General features: G+C 56.0%; 1 protein-coding gene across 4 annotated transcripts in view; it reads left to right on the plus strand.

Annotated features, from left to right (window-relative positions):
* The first annotated feature begins 1,355 nt into the window (after window positions 1–1,355).
* The window catches only part of Lrrc32 (leucine rich repeat containing 32), a 13,019-nt gene continuing 9,169 nt past the window's right edge, over window positions 1,356–5,205 (plus strand). For 2 of the 4 annotated variants that reach the window (XR_003845379.1, XM_021210204.2), the window contains exon 1: window positions 1,356–1,450. The gene's annotated coding sequence lies outside the window, so the exon portion shown is untranslated. Of the gene's footprint in view, window positions 1,451–1,477; window positions 2,085–3,536; window positions 3,710–5,205 lie in introns of those variants that run through there. The other 2 variants (XM_029547420.1, XM_029547425.1) reach the window with 2 other exon arrangements.

Consider the following 5,205-nt stretch of genomic DNA (forward strand, 5'->3'; position numbering starts at 1 on the left):
AGCCCCAGCCTGCCCATGGTACAGAGTAGCCACAACGCCCCTTCCTCGATAGATACATGACCCCGTGAACTCGTACCTGGAAAAGGGGTACCATTCTCTAACACCCATTGGGTGCAGGCCCAGGCCTACATCAACTTCATCCTGCCCTGGTACCATGTCCACAAAAGCGGCTCTTGCCATTCCACACTTGGCAGAGAGCAGAACTGAAGCTCAGTCTGACTGGATAGTACACACAAGGGCTGAGGTGGGTGAGCCATGACTGTGGGAGCTCCTGAGGGTGGGGTGGGGTGGGGGCAGGAAGCTTGGCTACTCTGCTGCTCTGACTCCTTATAGCATCAGAGGATGCCTCCTTCGTGAACCTTTCCCTGACCTTAGGCTAGGTCAGGGCTCTAGACACGAGCTGTCAGGGACTGCCCTCTCTGGGTTGTTCCCACCATATGGGTTCATTCAACCACTGTGGACTAGATGGGAGGAAAGGCCCAGCTCGGCGGATCCCAGCCCCACTCTGGTTCACCCTGCTTGGTGCTGTTAAGATAGGGTGGATGGCCCTCCTCTAGGCGCTGTGACCACCAGGGAGAACATTATGAATGCAGAACCAGAGACTGGAGGAGAGCAGCAACACTCTTCACCCATCTTTCAGTCCAGACCCAGCAGGGCACGGTGCCAGTGACTGAAGAGGCTTAGTACCTTGAAAAGGCAGCAGCTTTGGGTAAGTTATGAGACTGTCATTATGCAGTTTAACCTATCAGAGCCTCAGATCCCCCAAATGTACGTGGGGACCTGACAAGTCTCAGCCAGCTGGCTTTTCATACATATTCGCCAGTCAGTCATTGTATCCCTCATCCCACCTTCAACTCCTAGCCTCAGCTTCTCCATCAGTTAGTAGGGGACACTGACAGGCTTGGAGATGACTTAAAGGCAGGATAGCCGAGGTACGGGGGGGGGGGACCCCTCAGGGCCATCCCAGGGCCAAAGAAGGGTCACTTCCTTCCGTGCCGGTGGTTGTCAGTCACCTCTGGGTGGCCCCCTGCCTTGGTGCGGTGGCGCCAGGATTTCCTCCCCGGACCTGCGGCTCCTGGCACCCCAGACCTCGCGGGTCCACGGCTGCACGTGCGGCTGCCCCGTCCTAGCTTCCTTTGTGATCCTTCTCCCTCCGGGCGTTTTTCGGTTTCAAGCGCCGCCCTAGTTGGGGCCGGGCGATTCCAGAGCAGAGGTGATGCTCGGTTCCTAGGTCCGCACAGCTGGCAGGGCGGTGTTAGGACCCCGCGGCTCGGAGCCCCATGGGGGGCGTGGCCGGGCGCCCGGTGCTATTTAAAAAGCGGGCGCCGCCCCCTCGCGGCCGGCAGGAGCGGCGCTGCAGCGGTCCGGCCTCGGCGGGCCAGACCCCCGGGGTTGCGCGAACGATGCACGGAGGAGTCAGGCGGCGGCGACGGCGACGGCGCTGAGCCAGGTAGGGGCAGCGGACGGCGGCAGTGCCTAGGGAGCTGGGGCCGGACCCTCCCTCGGCACCCGGGTCTTAGCAGATGTACCTAAGGAAGGGCTCAGATAGGCGTTCCCATTTGACAGCTGGGAAAATCGAGGCCGGAAACTCCGGGTGTGCCTAGGAGTACACAGCCAAGCAAGCAGATCAGGATTTGAATTCAGGTCTGCCCCAGGCAGACATGGGCTTTCCACACTATCACTATTGTCTGGAGGGGATACCCAGAACTCTTTGGGGAGACTTGAAACAGACCTTCTTTATGTGCGATATAGATAGGAGGGACCCCCTACCCCACCTCCACCCTGACATTTCACATCACAAGCACATTCCTTTGGGTTAAGGTCTGATTCCCCTGAGATGTAGGATGTCTCTAGAACGGGCTGCCCCTAGTGAGTGATTCACTGCACTGGGAGCCTTGAAGCTGCTCTCCCAGGCTCCCTTTGACAGTAGTCATAACAGACTGAGAGCCCTACAGCTCCATGTACTCCTGGGCCTGGGGCTGTGGACTCCTGAGCAACTTAGGAAGGAAGTCTTGACAGTTGCTTTGGAGACACGGGCTGGATTCTGCTCCCGACTCTTCGATTTACTGTACAAGTGCCTTTGGGTGAGTCATTTCTCTGAACCTGGTGTTCTGGGAGAGAGTTCTACAGCGTGCCAGGGGGGTCTGCACTAGTGGAGACCACACAGCACTAAGGGACTATAGATCTGGCTGAGTCCCAGTTGCAACACACCTAGGGGCTAAGGATCAGGCACTTCACCTTCCCAAGCCTCGGTCCTCGGGTCTGTAAATGGGAATTATAGTAATCACCTCACTTGGTGGCTGTGAGAGTTAAAAGACCTGCAATCAACCGAGGGCTTAGAAAAATTGTAACCTCCTTGCATAGTAGGGGCAGTCTTATTTTTATTATAGGTTTGTCTCTATTATCTGTTTGTCTGTCCCCCTCTATCACACACACAGAGAGAGAGAGAGAGAGAGAGAGAGAGAGAGAGAGAGAGAGAGAGAGAGAGAGAGAGAGAGAGAGAGAGAGAGAGAGATTCTTTGATACCTCTCCAATCAGAATCCAGCCACCTGCTTGCAGAGCCAGGACCTCTATCCTCAGCATTGTTAGTATCTGAACCATCAGGGAAGGACATTGTAGGGTCCCAGTACTTTCCTGGCCATGCTCCACCTGATTGTCCCCATGCTAAGTAAGGATAGCCAGTGTTGAAATGGGAACTGGTGTGTCCTGCAGATGAATCACCTAGACAAGGAGAGATAAGGAATTTGCCCTGGGGGCTACACTAGCCAGTGGTGGGGCTTGACAGTGAGCCCCGGGTTTGAATGCCTCTGGTCTTCCCTGGGGGGCTGAGTTCTCACCGCTGCAGATGGGGCACAGCAGGGCCTTCTTTCCATCAAAATTCTGTGGTCCAGTGGGGACTGTCTCTTCTGGATGGGCAGCAGTCCTGTTATACCCCAGCATGGCAGAGGAAGGAGAGATAGGGTCCCTTTGGGCATCCCCACCTTAACCCCAGGTCCTAACTTGTCCTTACTGCAGCTGAATTTCTGATGTCATTCAGCCACTTGTTCCCTGAGAGAAATTTAGTGAGCATATACTTAAGGAATGAAGCAAATGAGAAATGGGGGCTGGGGGGTGGAATAGAACACCCAGGAGCCTGAGCAGGAACATTCTGAACCAGGAGTTCACCCCCCCATGCCACCCCCACCCCACCCCCCAGGTATCGAGGAAGGTACTGAGGAGTTTGCTGAGGGGAAGAAGGTGGTAGGTGGAGCTGACGGGAGAGAGGGTGCAGCCTGAACTCTACAGGAGATTTCAAAGTGATTTGTAAGGTCTGGCATGTGATTTTGAAACGTCACTGGGTGCCATGTATGGGGCAGATTGTCCCGTCCTGGAGGGAAGCAAGAAGGCAAACAGTGGAGTTGGCTGTTGCAGTGAAGGTGGGCAGCTTTGAACCTGCTGGACTAGGGCAGGGAGGGGCCAGGGGGACCTCTCCTCACCTGCATCCCACAGTGGAGACTTGCCTGCTGCTGTGCCATCTGGCTTCCCTGTGTCGTGAGGTGGGTCCCCACGGGTACTTCCTTTTCAAGAGGGAGGGAATCACAGTGGGGTGTGCTCTGTGCCCCACACTGGGCTATCCAGTGCTCAGCAACTGTGAGAGCCTGGAGAACACAGGGCGACCGTGGGAACCAGAGGAAGCTTCCAAGAAGACAGGGCATCTAAGATCCACGGGGTGAGGAGACATTCAGCTGCAGGGGAGGCAGAGGAAGCCAGGGGTCCAGAGGTCCAAAAGAAGCGTAGGTCTGTACACGCGTTCAGGCCCCAAAGAGACAATGACAAGTCAGGTGGGAGACAAGAGCTGGCCCAGGGAGGGCTGGCTACCCAGGACCTGGAGATGAAGGCTGGCCCAGGGAGGGCTGGCTGCCCAGGGCCTGGAGATAAAGGCTAGCCCAGGGAGGGNTGGCTGCCCAGGGCCTGGAGATNAAGGCTAGCCCAGGGAGGGATGGCTGCCCAGGGCCTGGAGATGAAGGCTAGCCCAGGGAGGGATGGCTGCCCAGGGCCTGGAGATGAAGGCTAGCCCAGGGAGGGNTGGCTGCCCAGGGCCTGGAGATGAAGGCTGGCCCAGGGAGGGCTGGCTGCTCAGGGCCTGAACATGAAGGCCAGGGGCTTTCACTTAGCTCTGAGTATGCTGATGTTAAGCAGGTGGAGACTGCGTTTGAACCAAAAGAACAAAATTTCCTGTGAACGCATAGCCTGCAGTGAAAGTGGAGCACTGTGGGGCAGGGCTGGGCTCTGGGGGAGCCAGGAAGGAGAGTTGAAAAGGCCATGCTGGCCTCTGTGTGTCTCAGCAAGATGGGCAGCCATGGCATTGAGATTCATCCCCAGTGGGTTCTGACAGTCAAAAGTGCTGGCACAGCCTGCAGAGCTCTCCCAAGGCCATCTTTAGAGTGGCAACTCTCATTCCCTTACCGAGCACCCACTGTGGGAGACCTTCAAGTGGAGAGGCAAAGGGCACGGAGTCTACCATTTAGCTGTGTTGTCTTCGCTGTATTTTATAACCTCTCTGAGCCTCGGTGTTGTGTGTAAGGAAACAGAGCTGAGACCTTGTGGGGATTAACTGAGGACTGAGCGTCAGGTTTGATGGTGAGGTATAATATGCTGTGACACTCCTGAGAGGCTCTGCCAGAGCTTGACCAATACAGATGCGGATGCTCGCAGTCAACCATTGGACTGATCACAGGGTTCCCAGTGAAGGAGTTAGGGGAAGGACCTAAGGAGCTGAAGGGGTTTGCAACCCCATAGGAAGAACAACAGTATGAGCTAAACAGACCTCCCAGAGCTCTCAGGGACCAAACCACCAACTAAAGAGTACACGTGGAGGGACTCATGGCTCCAGCTGCATATGTAGCAGAGGATGGCCTTGTCAGACATCAATGGGAGGGGAGGCCCTTGGCTCAATGCCCCAGTGTAGGGGAATGCCAGGGCAGGGAGGTGGGTGGGGGAGTACCGTCTTAGAAGCATGGGGTAGGGGGAATTGGGCAGGAGATTTGTGGAGGGGAAACGGGAAGGGGGACAACATTTGAAATGTAAATAAATAACCAATAAAAAAGGTTGAAAAAAGCCGGGTGTGGTGGCACGCACCTTTAATCCCAGCACTCAGGAGGCAGAGGCAGGCGGATTTCTGAGTTCGAGGCCAGCCTGGTCTACAAAAGTGAGTTCCAGGATAGC

This window comes from Mus pahari, chromosome 1, assembly GCF_900095145.1.
Source record: "Mus pahari chromosome 1, PAHARI_EIJ_v1.1, whole genome shotgun sequence".
NCBI lineage: Eukaryota > Metazoa > Chordata > Mammalia > Rodentia > Muridae > Mus > Mus pahari.